Source organism: Brassica napus, chromosome C5, assembly GCF_020379485.1.
Source record: "Brassica napus cultivar Da-Ae chromosome C5, Da-Ae, whole genome shotgun sequence".
Taxonomy (NCBI): domain Eukaryota; kingdom Viridiplantae; phylum Streptophyta; class Magnoliopsida; order Brassicales; family Brassicaceae; genus Brassica; species Brassica napus.
In genome coordinates this window covers 29,325,823-29,344,494 of record NC_063448.1, presented here as the reverse complement: position 1 = coordinate 29,344,494, position 18,672 = coordinate 29,325,823, and the positions used below count along the sequence as shown (strand labels likewise).

Here is an 18,672-nt window from a genome sequence, read left to right as displayed (position 1 = left end):
TGCTTGAGGGCCTGATTATCGGTTTCTGGAGAAATTGTCTTGATGATCACTTTGTGTCTGTAGTACTCGTGTTCCAGGCCATCCAATTGCAGTATTAATGAAGAAAAGAAACTCGATTGGTGCACCTGATTGCTTTGGAGTGTGTATGTTGTTGTTGCTTTGTAAGCTGAAGTTGTGGATGAGTGTGAGAGAAAATGAGAATCAGACACTGCAGAAAAGTTACAAAGAAGCTGCAAGTAAAAAATATCAACCTGGTGGTTTTGGTGTTTGGTAAGGTTTAGAATATCCTCCTCCATAAGAACCTACAAAATTCCAAAACATTAGTTGATGATCCATTGAACAAAGAATTATTTGAGCACAAGGTTTACCTAATTTTCCAGAGAGTTTAGCGAATAGACCAACGAGTGGAGCTGTTCCAGACAATGTTGGTTCTGTCTGCTCGTAGTTTGTCCGGTCATCGGAATAGTAATCATTCTGGTCTGGTCCACCAACAAGAGCACATAGATAACATTCGGATCAGCTTGAGCCCTTCTATACCAAGAATCATATCCTTGTACACAGTTCACAGTAGACCGTTGAATAAAGATTGAAGGGATCGAAGCGCCTCTATGGTGAACTCGGATTGGATATTTGGTCCATATCCAACTAAGTAACTCATCCCTTGACGGTTCTTTCCAAGAATATAATCAGCCTGCATGAGAAAAAACTCGGTTAATACATTTAAAATCACTTGAGAAATGGTTTTGTGTTCGTGAAGATTTGGTACCTGAGATCTTGAAAAGTCTAGAAGTGCTTGAGGCGGCACTGAACCATCAGGACAGTTGAGTTTAGCGTTTGCTGCAGATAGATAATCCGAATAAATCGCAAGAAGAAATGCAGCCGCAGATGCATATTGCAGATTGTTCCACTCTCTAACATACATCAAAACACCTGAATTAACAACACCATTTAACTTTCATAGCTTAGTATTTTTTAAAATAATTGAAATTTGTAAATCGACCCGGGAATAAGGATTTCGATTAGACTATTAAACTTTCGTTACTTGGACTTGAAGTTAGATTTGTTTAATATTTTAAGTTATAGGAGTTAACTTACCAGGAGTTGTTTGAATATTTAGCCACCATTCTTCTTGAGACAAGCACAAGCGAAGTAATCGCTTTCATCTGATACTGCTTCAAGGTCGAAGTATACGCACCACCTTTACCTTCTAACAAGATCTATGCAAACATACAGAATCAAACATGGATCAAGATTAGTCTTCTTGAAACTTCAAGAAAACAACATTCTTGAAGAAACCAGTAGGTTTACCTTGGAGAGAAGGACTTGAACACCGGCGTATTTGTTATCCCAAGAGAATTCTTTCATTCCCCAGCCGGTTCCACCCATGTAACCAGCATTATTTACAGCATACTTCAAGTAATACTCGTCCCCGGTGGCACGGTGTAGCCAAGCCGCAGCCCAAAGAAGCTCATCCTTCAAAACATTAACACAATATAGACATTATTTATTGTACTGAAACAATATCAATGGAAAGAGAGAACTGGAAGCAAAGATTTTGAGAGATCAGATCAAAAGGGATTTACGAGTAACCAGATGACATGTAGAAAGCTTTTGCATTTGGGATTGAATCAGTGTATAATCCTCTGTATTTGTCAGCAAATGAGAAGAGCTGAAACACAACAATAGGTTTCCAAAATATTCAGAATCTAAATCATTCTTAGCAAAAAACAAAGTTCAGAATCTAAGCAGAAAACGGATCCATAACAAGACTGAATATATAAACTGAACCGGACTCATAATCAAAACCGAACCAGAATTTGGACAAACATCAAATTTAGTGTGCCCGAATCCAATAAACCTAAAATAATTGTCTTACCGTATCAAGTATCAAGTATCAAGTATCAACTACACTAGAAAACCAAAATATGCAAACCAAGCAGAACAAATAACTAAATACCCAACATACCCAAAACCATGATCATTAACCAAACCAATATAAACCAAACCGAAATTAAAACAGATAACCAAACCAAAATTAAGAAAAAGCGAACCTCTTTGGCATGAGTCAAGAGGATAGCAGAATAAGAGGAGTTATACGGCTTGAAAGCTAAAGAAGCAGCGGCTAAAGCAGCAGCGGTTTCACCAGCCAAGTCTGAGCCAGGATGGTACTGGTCAAGCTTATAAGCTGTTCTTGAAGTGGTCATGTCCTCCGCTCGCTCCCAACAGTAGTGATCAGATTTTCCATCTCCAACTTGACCCCATAGAACATTAGGCTGAGGATGAGCCTTGATGAATAATCAGTACCCCATCTGATTGACCACAATGTCTGTTGCATTTGGTTCGAACCGGATAGCTCCTTCTGGTTATCAACCGCAGCCCACGATAGCATTGTTACTGCGAAAGCCATTGGTAAACCGAATTTCACATGGTCTCCTGCATCATAATATCCTCCCTCCAAACTCACCTGTTCAATCATATATATATAATACCAACGTCAATATCATTATATACAAATAGTATTAGCATCATCATTAGAAATACAACTCAACAAATGCTAATTTCGATAATTAGTTTGCAATGACCATCTCACGGAAATAAATCATATTCTGATATATATTAGGTGTATGTCCAACTATATAATATACGAATTAAGTGTATGTTATATATGGACTTACGCCTTGAGCAAGACCATCCGCGAGACCAGAATGGCTACGCCATTTGACACGTTGGGCAGCTGGCAACTTCCCTGACCGTTGAGCCTCAAAGAACAAGAATGTCTTGTCCAGGGCATTTCCATAATTGTAATACTCCGCTGCTGCAGTGGCTGCCCCGAGGAGAACGGTCAGTAAAAGGTTTAAGCCGAACAAAGACCCACCAAACTTACTCATTCTCTGGATCAATGTTACTTTAGGTTAACTTCTCTCTCCCAAAAAAATGTTCTCTGTTCAGAATTGTGATGTGATTAAGTGTATATAAATAGAGAGAGATGTTTTGTCTGTGACTTTGGTGTGAGAGAGGAATGTAGAGAATCAAATAGGTACATAGTTTTGCCGAATAATCATTGTCTTTGTCTTACTTGTGTTCGTGTGTGTTTTGTGCGTGTTTGATAATAGTTATGGCCTTCACGTTTTGTTAGAGCTTCTCACGTTGTACTTTTAAGACTTTTGTGCAGAAGCTGAACCAACATTGAGTTGCCACGTGTATTTATTGTTAGCCGTTTGATGAACGTGATATTGACCATATATTTGAATAGAAATAGATGAATGTATCTTGTAATGCAAAAAGTCAACAATAATATTTTGGTTGATTTTTGTTAAGGCGTCGATGGACAAGTTCCATTCGTGGTATTCACATCTTGCAATTATTTTTCTCCCGATTTAATCATATGTTCTGATGTTCGTAATTTATAGTTTTATTTTGTCGGTTGTTTAACATGTAAACAAAGCTATAATGTTGAATGATAATATTAAGAACGAGGAGAACATAGGCTATGTTACATAGCTAGACTGAAAAATAAAAACCTAATCCTTGTTCTCTCCGTGATCTCGTTATGACTCGTTAGGAACTGACACCATTGATCCAGAATCATATGCGTAAATTGGTTGTATGCCTCCATCTGAAGCAGCACTTAAGCAATCATACAACGTTTTTTTTCATATTCTGGTTTATTCATCGCCATCAATCTCTTTAACGATGGGACATGAGGCTTCTTATCCTTAGGTATAGAACCGGGTTGAATAGTGTCAGTGCTTGAAGTAGTGAACAAGTTAGACCGGCTTGAATAGAAAGTCTTGGCCATACTTAATTTTTTTTGCTCAACATCGAGAATTGACCCCCTTGGACACTTCATTGATATTAACATCTGACGATCACTACAAAACAAAACAGCGGTATTCTGACGGACATTCCGACGGAAAATGAAATCGTCGGAATATACCGAGGAATTTCCTCGGAATATAACGACGGAATTCCGAGGAAATATCAATCCGTCGGAATATTCCGAGGAATTCCGAGGAAAAATGTGTTCCTCAGAAAAAACCGATGAATTCCGAGGAAATATTATAGCCGTTGGAGAGCTGTTGGGGATTTTACAAAATTCCGAGGAAAATTCCGACGAACTAGCCTTTTCCGTCGGAATTCCGTCGGAATTTCCTCGGTCTGTCGGCAGGATTTAAACTATAAATACAAGCACTCCTCTTCCTCTTCATTCACTCCATATCTTCATCCTCCCTCTTACTCTATTTACACACGAATTTAATTCATAAAAAATGTCTTCTTCAAATTATTTTCGTTCTTGGATCGATCGACCTCATTTGGATCCGAACACGAGATTGCTTACGGAAGAATACCAACGAGGTATAACCGAATTCATGGGGTAGTTCACCGAGACCGGAAGCAAAAACATGTATGTTAAGATGTCCTTGCTCTAATTGTAAAAATAGAAAGGTTATTAAAGAGTGGGATGTTTGGACTCATCTATATTTGAGTGGGTTTACACGAAGTTACAAAATTTGGTATCATCATGGGAAACTGATTATGAACATGGTAGTACTAGCGAACCTCAGCCAGCGGTTAGATTAGAAGAACCAATTAGAACGGATGTAGATTATGGTGTAGGTACTGAGCAGATGGTAAATGATCATTTTAGAGGGGAAGATTTACCCAATGCACAAGCTAGGAGATTTTATGATATGTTGGATGCTGGAAAGCAACCATTGTACGAAGGTTGCAGAGATGGTCATTCAGCTTTATCATCTGCTACAAGATTGATGGGCATTAAAACAGATTATAATTTGGCTGAAGACTGTGTGGATGCGATTGCTGATTTTGTAAAAGGTATTCTACCCGAGGATAATGTAGCTCCTGGTTCATACTACGAGGTTCAGAAACTCGTAGCTGGTCTTGGTTTATCGTATCAGGTAATAGATGTATGCAGCGACAACTGCATGATTTATTGGAGGGCGGATGAACAGCGGGTTACATGCAAATTTTGTGGAAAGCCTCGTTATAAAGATACGAGTGGAAGAGTTCCAGTGCCATATAAAAGGATGTGGTATTTACCTTTGACGGAAAGGTTGCAGAGGTTGTATCTGTCTGAACGCACAGCGCAACCAATGAGATGGCATGCGGAGCACTCAACAGATGGTGAGATCAGACATCCTTCAGATGCAAAAGTGTGGAAGCATTTCCAATCAAAGTATCCCGACTTTGCGTATGAGAGAAGAAATGTCTACCTTGGATTATGTACTGATGGTTTCAGTCCGTTTGGCAAGAGTGGAAGACAGTATTCTCTATGGCCCGTCATTCTTACACCATACAACCTACCCCCAAACTTGTGCTGCGACGAGAGTTTTTGTTTCTCTCGATTCTCGTTCCCGGACCAGAGCATCCTAAGAGATCACTTGATGTGTTTCTTCAGCCACTAATATATGAGTTGCAACAACTATGGGCTCAAGGTGCTGAAACATACGATGTTTCGTGTAAAGAAAACTTTCAAATGCGGGCAGTACTAATGTGGACAATAAGTGATTTTCCAGCATATGGTATGTTGTCTGGATGGACAACGCAATGGAAGGCTATCATGTCCATATTGTCAAGATAACACTGATGTTTCCAACTAAAACACGGAAGGAAAACGTGTTGGTTTGACTGTCACAGGAGATTCCTACCACCTGATCATCCATATCGTAGGAGTAGGAATTGTTTACGAAGAACAAGAGGGTGTTTGACAGTCACCTCCGGAAATTTGTGAGAAAGATTTGAAGATACAACTAAGAGATTTTGGTGCAGAAAGGACGCCAGACGTCGGTGGACATGAGCGTTTTCCGGTAGATGCTGTTGGAGAACTACATAACTGGCACAAAAAAGTATTTTCTGGGATCTGCCATACTGGGAGGATCATCTGCTAAGGCATAATTTAGATGTCATGCATATTGAGAAGAACTTTTTTGACAATCTCATGAACACGATCCTTAATGTTCAAGGTAAAACAAAGGATAATTTGAAGTCAAGACTGGATTTAGTCGATATATGTGCTCGTTCAGAACTTCATGTTGATGAGAATGGTAGGGCTCCTTTTCCCATATACCGACTTGATGCAGAGGGAAAAGATGCGTTCTTTGATTGGATTTCAAACGATGTGGAATTTCCAGACGGTTACGCATCAAATTTGCGTAACTGTATCGACAGAAAGGAAGGAAAGTTTACTGGCTTGAAAAGCCACGATTGCCATGTAATGATGCAGCGCCTCCTTCCGTTCGCCTTCAAGGAACTATTACCACGAAATGTTCATGAAGCAATTGCAGGGATAAGTGGTTTCTTCCGCGATTTATGCACGAGATCAGTGACTCTTGAAGGTATTGAAAATTTGAAAACTAACATAGCTGTGATTCAGTGCAACCTTGAGAAGATATTTCCTCCCTCATTTTTTGATGTTATGGAGCATCTTGTTATTCACCTGGCAAGAGAATTGGAACTTGGTGGACCTGTGCAGTATAGATGGATGTATCTGTATGAGCGGTATATGTTCCATTTGAAGAAGATGGTGAAAAATTTAAGTAGGGTGGAAGATTCTATAGTCGCACAGATGATCAATGAAGAAACTTCAAACTTTGCCGAGTACTACTTTCCAGCAGAAGTTCAGACCAAAAACAGAAGACCTGCTCGGCATGATGATAGAGGCGAACGGGCAACATATCATGTTACGGTTCCAGACATTTCACAGACGTTGGACGACTTAGCGGAAAACCAAAGGACCGTCGACTTACTGAGCAGGAGCGCAGTCATTTGCAAACATATTTGCTCACCAACTGCGAAGACGTTCTTCAATATGAGAGGTAAATAAATGAGCTTACAAATTTTTATTTTAACAAGTTGAAATTTAAATCTTAATTAATTACATTATTGTCATCATATACAGGATTTTCATGGCAGAAAAGCGGTTCGAGTATAGATACGCCACAGAGGACGAACTAGAAGAAATGAAGCAGAGAGAATTTACTGGATGGATGTTTACTTATGTGAGTGCTTTAAACAAATTAAAATATATTTTATCACATATTTATACTAATTCACATTTATTGATATAACATATATATATGTGCTATTAATAGGTGTCTGCTGGTTTGGCCAGAGGTGAAACATTTGACGATTGGATACGTGAGATGGTCGTTGGACCAAACTTTGTTGTGAAGTCATATTCGAGGAACACTTGATATAACCTCTTTCCTCGGATATTAGTTATTTGGTTTATCTAGCAAGGCAAAGCTGAATACGAATTAAAAACTACTCAAAACACAACCAAATAAAACGAAGAAACCATGTAAAAGAAATACGAACTCATAATTAAGAAAAAAAAAATAAAAAACTAAGTTCAAAATTAACAGAAAATAAGACCATAAAACGTTAGAATAGAAAAGAAAATAAAATAGCGCGGTCGGAAATCAAATGGCAATACTGGCCGGTGATAGCTCCTACTCCTCGTCTCCTGCTCCAGATGTTCCTGCATCTTTGGGTCTCTTGGACCTCTTTCTTACCCTGTGTGTACCACTCGAACCCGAACCAGAGCTGGATAGAGAGTTGTCCCGATGAACTACATCATCCTTTTGGCAACGACACGGCCTGATACGTGAAATGGCAGCCCAGATCTTGTGTAGCATGTCGTTGTTTGTCTTTATGCTCTGATCTCTCCAATATTGTTGCTGGCGCGAAGTGGCGTTCGGTGGAAGCTCTTGCAGCTTGTACTGGCTTGAGTCTGATGGGAGTAGCTGATGGGGTTGTGAATCATCTGGAATGGCTTGTGCAGCCTCATCTTCTCCTTCTTCATCAACCACGGCCTTGCCTTTGGTCTGATATTTTGGCGTGAAGAAGGATGGCTTGTCTACTAGTGCGGTAGCAGGGGGTAGGAACTCAACTGCAGCCTCTGAAAGTAGAGCAGTCAGGCCGATCTGAGGCAGGTGGCAGTAGAGTGTTTTCTTCGCTCGGTCCTGGAATACGTAGACGTAAGGACCATCCCGATCGATCCTCGAGTGGGGACCAGCTATGAACTCCTTACTTACTAGAGAAATGACATCCAGGTAGTTCCAAGCAATGTTGTTTGATCTGTCCAGTGCTACCTGATGGTTCTCGCAGTCTACACCCACATGTGTAAGGATCCGAGTAATCACTGCACCAAATCCACATGCACTGCTCTTGGATTTGGTTACTTTCCCCTTGTATCCTGCTAAGTTTGCGGCCAGCACCGCTCCCATGTTGAAGGCAGTAGCAGGTGGGAATGTAGAGTTTCCAAATGCCGGTAGCAAATGCCTCACACCTTGGTACAGGAGGCACAACTCCCATTGCGTGACTGATGCAGCTGTGGTTGTCCCGTATAGCAATGAGCCAATGAGGCATGTGGCATATCTCAGTACTGGGCTCCGGATAAGTGACTCCTTTGCCTGAGAAGATTTATAAACCCCTGTGCCAATCGTTTCCCAGAAGTTCAACAGCTCTGAAATCCAATAAAGACCAGATGTCCTCTCCCCTGCACTCAATCCAAATAGTCCACAGAGGTCTGTGAAAGATACCTCAAAGTATACTTTATGCACTACGAATGCCAGAAAACCTTCCTGATGGCTATCATCGGGATGGCTGACGTATGTGGATGCTATGAACTGGCGTACCAACTCCGGATAAGTGGGTTCGTTGAGGTTGCATAGTTGGCCTAGACCCATGTTCTTGAACAACCCTTCAATGTCTGATTTGATTCTCAATATTGTCATCGTCTCAGGACATGCTAGTTGTGTAGCCGGAACGGCTACCTTCTTCATGTTGTTGTAGTGGGTGGTATCAGACTTATCCCACTTCTTTGGCCTTTGCTTCTCTCGCTGAGACGAACCCTCTTCTTGTGTGTTCTTCTTTGCTGATATTTTCGTGCGCTTCATTCTCTACAAAATAGAATCATTGCTCTCAACATGGTTATAATCAATTAAGAACTCAAATCAACATGAAAATGAAAGGCGAAATCGAGTTGTGATAAAAAAAACCAAATTGAAAAAAATTCTCAATCCCTAAATCATCTCAAATCCTGTTCCAAACTCGTTGATCACAGACAATTGTGTTCTATTCCATGTTTAAACATCTGTTTCATGCATATTTGATCAAGGAATCAACACGGAAATAAGAAATTCACAAAACCCAAAAAATTGCTCAAGAACACGATTTCAGAATGTGGAGATTCGCGGAGTATACCTGTCTTAGGGTGAAAACGAGTGTAGGAATCAGTTAGAGCTCGAAAAATCAAGGGGAATAGAGCCCAAAATTGTTCAAATCGGATGATTATAGAGAGAGAAAAGGGGGGGGGGTCGAATTATAGGGAAATCGGAGGGGATAAGAGTTCTGAGGTTTTGATCCAAAAAGTTCGGGTTTTGCCTTATAATTCTGTTCCCGCACACGCATCGATCGATGTGTTTTTGTACAAACACGGATCGATCGATCACATTGTTACGCTTTGGTCCATCTTAGTGATCGATCGATGCGTTTTTGGATATATATATACATCGATCGATCCGTTTATAAAAAATCGTACGAGATTTTCCGAGGACATTCCGAGGAAAGTTTGAGATTCTCGATCGATCGATGGGATAGTCAAATCGATCGATCACATTGTTACGCTTTGGTCCATCTTAGTGATCGATCGATGCGTTTTTGGATATATATACATCGATCGATCCGTTTATAAAAAAACGTACGAGATTTTCCGAGGACATTCCGAGGAAAGTTTGAGATTCTCGATCGATCGATGGGATAGTCAAATCGATCGATCACATTGTTACGCTTTGGTCCATCTTAGTGATCGATCGATGCATTTTGGATATATATACATCGATCGATCCGTTTATAAAAAAACGTACGAGATTTTCCGAGGACATTCCGAGGAACGCTTGAGATTCTTGATCGATCGATGGGATAATCTAATCGATCGATCACATTGTTACGCTTTGGTCCATCTTAGTGATCGATCGATGTGTTTTTGGATATATATACATCGATCGATCCGTTTATAAAAAAAAATTGACGTATTGAAACCCCAAACACTAGTTCCTCGGAATTTCCTCGGAATATTCCGACGGAATTCCGAGGAAGAAGAGGGTTTCCTCGGAATAATCCGAGGAAATTCCGAGGAAATAGGGTTTTTAAACCGAAAACAACGTTTTGCGGTTTGAATAACACCTATATAACCCTTATTAAGTGTCTTACGTTCATTATGAAGTCCAAAATTTGTTCCTTACCGTATAATTAACACTTTTCCGATTGTATGAACGAAATTCCACAACATAAGAGAAACACTTATACCTTTTAATGAACGGTAAAGGGAATACTTTCAATTAGTTTTGAAATTTATTATTTCATGGTTTATGCTCATCTATACAAAGAATCCTCAATGGTATGCATTACAATTGTATAAGAAATGAAATACGGCAAAAAAAATTGATGTTTTGAAACCCCAAACACTAGTTCCTCGGTATTTCCTCGGAATATTCCAAGGAAAGTCCGACGGATATTTTACTATCCGTCGGAATTTCCTTGGAAGATTTTCATTTTACCGGGCAAATATTTCGCGAAAATTGAAATTAGAATTCCGACGGATAATGTCCGTCGGACCCTAGGTTTTATAACCACGAGCCCCTTCTTCTTCCCCATTTCTCTCTTCTTCCTCTGCGCGACTCCTCTCTTCTCTCCGGCGATTTCCCCAGAAATCCGATGATATCTCCGGCGATCTCCCCCTTCTCTTACACAAATCATGTAAGAACCCTATCCCACTCTCTTAGGTTCTATTTGTTAGGTTTTTGTGTAGTTTTGATAGATTTTTGTTAGGGTGATTTGGTTAGGATTGTGATTTGGTTGTATAATAGGTTTAGAATTGTGATTTGGTTGAATAATTGTTTTGTTGAATTGATTTAGAATTTTTTTAGAATTTTTTACTTTTTTTGTATTTATAAAATCGATTTTTGTATATAAAATCGATTTTTGTATTTTACAAAACGATTTTTCTATATAAATTCAATTTTTTGGATTTTACAAAATCTTTTTTGTATATAATTCGATTTTTTGGACTTTACAAAATATTTTTAATATCTATAAAACTTTTTTTGTGATTAAAAACTATTATTTGGGATTTAAAAATATTTTTAATATATATATATATTATTAAAACTATTTTTGTAATTATTAAACTATTTTTTATTTATTAAAACTATTTTTTGTTTATTAGAACTATTTTTATATATTTATTAAATATTTTAATATCTATAAATATTTTTTTGTGATTAAATTATTTGGGATTTTTTAAAAAAAAATTAATTTATATATTCTGTATTTATTAAATATATTTTTATATTTTAATTTACAGGTCTCATGATGATCGGACCTGGCCTCGACAGCGTCGTGGTCGTCGTGGTACGGGGAGCCAGTCTCGGGATTCACCCCATTTTCAGGATTCTCCTTCGCCCCACAGCTCCAACCATATATCTCCCTCTGCTGCACCCGCTCCTGCTCCTCTCGCTCCCGCTGCTGCATCCGCTCCTGCTCCTCCGAGTCCTCCGGGAGTGATGAGTGTTGCGGAGTTGGTTCAACAGCCGGTCGTGACCATCTTCCGTATCTCACTCCGTATCCACATGGACGGGGTCAAACATGATAATTAAACATTTTTTTTTCTTAAATATGGATTCATTATTAACCGTTTGTTCTTTTTATTAGGTTCAACCGATCCGAGAACGGGATCAGCGCATGGATCAACCGTATGATGTACTCGGCCCTCGACAGGGGACATCCGACTTTCACTCACTTCCCTACCGACAAGCAGGTTCTGTGGTTTCGTCAGTTTGCGGTAAGTATTCTAATTTTTACTTATATTTTAAATCTTTAATATAAATTTTCTACTAATTGTATTTTTTTTTAGCAAGAGTTCAACTGGAATTCCGATGAGACGCTCTTTATCTATCACCACTTCGTCCATAAAGTTATGGACAACTATGGGAAGCAGATCCACGAGTGGAAGAAGAAGTGGAAAATCAATAAGGTTCGATTTAATTTATTAAACAATTTTTAATTTATTAAACTATTTTTTAATTTATTAAACTATTTTTTTTTTTTTATTAAAATGTCCCAAAGTCGATGAACGACACGGTCTGGAAGGAGTTGTGTGCGCATTGGGATAAGGAAGAGACGAAAGAAACTTCTTCCACCAACTCCACCAACCGCAGGAGCGACCGTAAAGGAAAGGGCATCTACAAGCATAACTTGGGTGCTCAATCTATTGCCACTCTGGGAGATCGCATGGTAAGTTCAACCGCTTTTTCTTCAATTATTTGAGTTTCAGAATTTTAATTTATTGTGCATTTCTTCTAATTTCTAATGTTTTTTTAATTTATGTTTTTTTTCAAGGCGGAAGAAAATGATGGCGAGCCGGTTGATGATCTCGCCCTAATGAGGAGGGCGTATACCAACAAGAAGACCGGCCAGATTGATGACGGTCTTGTGAGGGACGTGGTCGACCTGGTCCAAACTCAGGTGGTAGACGAAGTGTCTCAGCTTCAAACCGAGGATGACGCTTCGACGGCTTCGACCAACTTGTCCCGGTTTCGAATCAACGAAATCGTTGAATCCGTAAGTTCTTTTTTTAAAGTTCAATTCATTTATTTCTTGGTTTAAATTTGTAAATTTGGCTATTTTCTATTCAGTCGGTTCCAAAGAAGAAGGGACCTTTGGTCGGTTTGGGTCGTCGCACCCGGTCGGTTCCTCCTTCTTCTGCACCACCGCCCTTTGTTGATCCAGAAGTACTTACGGCTCAGTTGAAGGACAAGGATGATCGCATATCTTTGTTGGAGACCCAGATGGCAGCTCAACAGGCGGGCTATGAGGCACAGAGGAGGCTGAACCAGCAAATGATGGAGATGATGCAGAGGATGTACCCGAACGAGGTGTTATCGGACATGCCAGACCCGTAGTTTTTTTTTTCCAAAACTCGGAATGTTTATTTTTATTTGTGAAACTTTGAATATTAATTAATATGATTTCAATTTAAATTTAATTTTATATTTTCGAATTTAAATTTCAAAAATTTTATTTTTTTACAAAAATTAATATTTTTTACATTCCGAGGAAATTAATTATATTTTTTACTCAATCGATCGATGCGTTATTGGACATAAATTCATCGATCGATATGTTTATAAAAAAACGTTCGGAATATACCGAGGGACATCTTCCTCGGAATATACCGAGGGAAATCTTCCTCGGAATATTCCGAGGAACATTTCCCTCGGTATATTCCGATCGATCGATGGATATGTGTCCAAAAAGGCATCGATCGATGAGCTTCCGAGGAAATATCCCGATGAAGTTCTCCCTCGGTATATTCCGAGGAGATTTCCGACAAACTAGTGATCCTCGGAATTTCCTCGGAAATTTGTTTCCTCGGAATTCCGTCGGAAAATTCCGAGGGATTTCACGAGGAAAGAAGAAATTTCCTGGAATTATTTCCGAGGACTTGTTTCGTCGGTATGTCGTCGGAATAACGTTATTCCGACGAAATTCCGACGATTTTTTCCCTCAGTATCCTTGCTTTTTCTTGTAGTGGATTCTTCGTTATATATATGTTGATGCTGCCTATTTTAAAGCTTTGAGTTGCTCTCTTGTTGTTGTATCTTGTGTTGCAAATACCTCTTTGTAATTATAGTTTCTGGATTTGTTTTCTCGAGTTTAACCGAGAGGACGTGAATATACTGATCATACCATTTTTTGATCAAATATTTCAGTGAACACTGTCCCATAGCTTTTCCTTCTCACTTTGTGGAAGTTTTCCGGTAAGTGGTGTTAGCCTCACTTAAGTTTATGCTTATGTTATATTTACTATTATCCAAGTATTTTCCTAATAGGCTTCACACAAATAAGGGGGAACACAATCGTATATTTCACTGCGCGGTGCAAACATGTTGTTTGTGTAATTCCCCACACTAAAACATCTCTAATGTAATTTTTTAGTAAGTGTTTAAAATAAATAAAAAATAATATAAAAATTAGAACGATGGTGAGAATCAGTTTTCATTTGAGAGTTTATAAAATATATTTATCTAAAAAAAATTCCGCCACTATTTCTCAACTTTATTATATGAAACACAAGGTGGTGCTCAAGCGGTAGGCAGGTTCCAAGGTGCTAACCGAAGGCACTGCACTTCACCTTGTAACCAAGTGGATACGAGGCTATGCTTTATATATCCGATGTGAAGGTCTATTCGTGCACCATACCACTTTTTTGGAAATTAATATGAGTTTTTCCATAGGCCTGAAATACTTACAAAGTTAAAACACAAACTTTATTATAACTTTGGTATAAAATTTTATTTATAATCAAATATTAATATTTAAAATCATGCCAAAAAATATAGACATTAATTTTTCTCTACTTTTTTTCATTGTCTCTCTACTTTCTATTTTTTCTTATTTTTGAGAGATTCTTGTGAAAAATCATCAATGGTAATGCTTAAGAAACTCGCAACCGATCTTTCCACTTATCATCATAGAAATGGTTAAATAGTTTAATTAAAATTAAAACTGAATTAAATAATTTTAAATATTAAGATATTGTTATTAAAATATCCGGCAGTTGATCGCAGCTCTTGAAGTCGCCAAGCATTCTCTGGTTCAAGTTACGAGCCTTCGTGTCCGAGGTTGAAAGACTGTCATCTCCGTCGTAGTCACTGACGTAATCCTTTCCAGTTAATTCCTTGGGTATACGCTTGTAATAGCTGAAAGAAGAACAAACGATATCAATATCTAGATATCAATCACTTGAGAAAGGTTATGAAGGAAACCACATCCATTGGAGTGTGGAGAGCTTTAGAAGGAGACTATCAAACAAAGACATTCCTAACCGGATCTATATAAAGCAAAGCTTTGCGAGTTACAAGATGGATGAGAACAAGAGTATTGAAGAGAATCTTGATAAGTTTCTAAAGCTGGTGGATGATCTTGCTAGTCTTAACATAAATGTGTCAGATGGGGATCAAGCAATACAGCCAGTCTACCTCCACAAAACGATTCATTGGTTCATACTCTGAAGTATGGAAATGGCAAGGAGACACTAACTATCAAAGAAGTGATAACCTCAGCTTATGCAAAGGAAGCAGAGCTCAAGGAGAAAGGCTTAGGAAAGCGTCCTAAGTCTAATGCTGAAGGTATGGTGATCTCAAGAGGAAGGACAGACAAGAGATATGAAAATCAAGGAAAGTATAGATCAAAGATTAAAGGCTTCCATTCAAAGTCAAGAGGAAAGTCTCAAGCTAAAGCTAGAGAGTGTTGGGTGTGTGGAAGGAAGGTCATTTCAAACGTGACTATTCTGAATGAAAGGAACAAAGATCTTCAAACTCCACAAATGTGGCTCAAGAAAAAGAATTTCCAATGATCTTAACAGCGAGCATGTAAGATACAAAAGAAGAATGGGTTTTTGATTCAGGATGCACCTTCCACATCACCCCGAACAAAGAAGTTCTATTTGATCTAGAAGAGTTTGAAGGAGGTAAAGTACTAATGGGAAACAATACTATCAGCGAGGTGAAAAGAATTGGTAAACTGAAGATTGTAAATCCCGATCAGTCTACTGTGGTGCTGACTTGTGTAAGGTACATGCCTTCAATGGTGAGAAACTTGATTTCGTATGGTAAAATGGAGAAGAATGGTTGTAAGTACACTTGTGAAGACTACAAGGTTACTTTCTTCAAAGATGGCAAAAGGTGTTTTCAGGAGATTATAAAGACGGCTTGTATTACTTACAAGGACCCGTAGTTAAAGCTGAAGCTAATGTGTCTAGAGCTGATGTGAATCTCACAAACCGTTGGCACTCAAGACTTGGTCATATGAGCTTGAAGAACATGAATGTTCTGGTGAAAAATGGTTATCTGAACGAGGAGGTACATACTTTAGATTTATGTGAAGTGTGTTTTTTGGTAAAAGCTGATAAGTTGTCGTTTCCTAGTGCTAAACATGTGACTAAAGAGATTCTTTGCTATGTTCATAGTGATCTGTGGGATTCTGTGTCTAATGAAGAAAGCTTGTCATGTTGTAAGTACTTTCTCATGCTGATTGATGACTTCTCAAAGAGAGTTTGGATCAGGTTTCTACGATATAAGAATGAGGCTTACGAGAACATATCAGAGTGGAAACCGGAAAGAATGTTAAGTGTCTTAGAACAGACAATGTCGAGTTTTGTAACAACTTGATGGATAAGATGTGTAAAGAAGCTGGAATCAAATGACACAAGACTTGTACTTATACTCCACAACAGAACATAGTTGCAGAAAGGATGAACAGAACCATTGCTGATAAGATTCACTGTATGATGGCTGATCTAGTTTGGAAAAGAATTTTTGGGCTGTAGCTACTTCTACGGCCATCTATCTGATTAACAAAACTCCAAATGCTTACTTCGAGTTTAAGATTCCAGAAGAATTCTGGTCTAGTGTGAAGGTGGAGTTCAGTCATCTTAGAAGATTTGGTTGTGTTGCTTACGTGCACACGGTTCAAGACAAGATAAATACTAGAGCTATAAAGGACATCTTTATGGTTTATCCACAAGGAATAAAAAGCTATCGAGTCTGGTTATCAAGTCTGGTTACCGGAGGATGGAAAGACTACAATAAGTAGGATTGTGGTGTTTGATGAAGACAGACTGTATATAAAGTACAAGGGAAAATAAATTGATGTTTCTCCTAAGACAAAGTGAGTGACATTCAAGGCTGATCTAATTCAAGGTCCTACTAGAGGAGGTTCTTCTTTTGAAATTGGAACGACTTCAGGATCAGGGAACACTGGTGAAGGTGGAGCATCTTTAAACAAAGAAAGAAACTCAGAATCTGAAGACGAGGGAGAAGAGACAGAACAAGATCCTGAGAACACCGAAGCTTCATTGAATGATTATCTTCTGGCAAGAGATCGGGCGAGGAGGCAGATTAAACCTCAGCTATCTTTGAAAGTGGAGACTTTGTTGCATATGCTTTAACCAGTGTTGCAGATATTGAGGTAAATGAACCTCAGAGTTATGCAGAAGCTAGAAAGAGTAAGAACTGGGAAAAGTGGAATGCTTCTATGGGTGAAGAGAAGGATTCGCTTGACAAGAATGATAAATGGGACGTTGTTGAGAGACCTCTGAGACAAAGAATCATTGGTTGCAAATGGATTTATAAGTATAAAAAGGTATACCAAGAGTGGAAGATCCTAGATACAAGTCACGTCTTGTGGCTAAAGGTTATACTCATGTTGAAGGTGTTGACTTCAATGAAATATTTTCACCAGTCGTAAAGCATGTCTCCATTTGGATCATTATGTCGTATGTTGTCAACTTTGATGCTGAGTTGGAACAAATGGATGTGAAAACTGTGTTTCTTCACGGGAACTTAGATGAGACTATCTATATGGAACAACTAGAGGGTTTCATCAAAAAGGGGATGAAGGCAAGGTGTGTCTTCTGAAAAAATCGCTATATGGGTTGAAACAATCACCCAGACATTGGAACTTGAGGTTCAAGTCTTTTATGAAGGCTACTGGTTTTACGAGGTGTCTAAAGGACCCGTGTGTATATACAAAGAAGAACAGATCAGGAGACAGTGTCTATCATCTTCTTTATGTTGATGACATGCTCATAGAAGCAAGAAGTAAGAAAGAAATCTCAAGACTTAAAGAAGATTTGAAGTCTGAGTTTGAAATGAAGGATCTTGGACTAGCGGCTATAATACTTGGAATGAATATCATCAGAGATAGAAAGAAGGGAGAGCTGAAACTGACTCAAGGAAAGTATGTGAAACAGATTTTGAGAACGTGTGGTATGGAATTCTGTAAGCCAGTCGTAACCCCTACAAACTGTCATTCAAGTTGAAGAGTTTGACTGATAAAGAGTGGCTTACAAAGGCGAAGCTTATGGATGATGTTTCGTATGCGAATGTGGTTGGAAGCTTGATGTACGCGATGGTAAGATAAAAAACAAGACTTGGCCTTTGCAGTTGGTTTGGTGAGCAGATTTAAGTCAAAGCCAACTCGTGAGCACTGGGGAGCAGTTAAGTGGGTATTGAGATATCTACATGGAGCTACAGAGGTCTGTTTAAACTTCTCAAAATCAAGACATTTTGAGATCGAAGGTTTCAGTGATTCAGACTACTCAACTGATCTCGATAAGCGAATATCAGTAAATGGATATGTTTTTCAAGTGGGTGGTAACACCGTTAGCTGGAGATCATCACTGCAGCATGTTGTTGCGTTATCAAGAACAGAGGCTGTGTACATGGCTTTGTCAGAGGCTACAAAGGAAGGGTTATGGTTGAGAGAGTTTTAAAGTGAGTTGGGATTCAATTCAGAGTATTTTAAGCTGCATTGTGATTCACAAAGTGTTATTTGCCTAGCTAAAAACTCAGTAAATCATAACCGGACTAAGAACATTGCTAACAAGATTCATTTCATCATAGACATTGTTGATTTCAGGTTGGTTAAGATCCTAAAGATTCACACTACTCTAAACCCGACATATATGTTGACCAAGAGTTTACCTGGTAGCGCGTTCGAGAAATGCCTCGTAACGCTGAGGGTGACCGTCTGATCATGTGTCGAAGTACTCCGAGATGATAATGTTGTTTGGTTGTCTCATAA

At 38.8% G+C, this 18,672-nt stretch overlaps 1 pseudogene; it reads right to left on the bottom strand.

The window, feature by feature from the left end:
- Nucleotides 1–15: 15 nt before the first annotated feature.
- LOC125587195 lies at nucleotides 16–2,888 on the bottom strand (annotated as a pseudogene).
- Nucleotides 2,889–18,672: the final 15,784 nt, after the last annotated feature.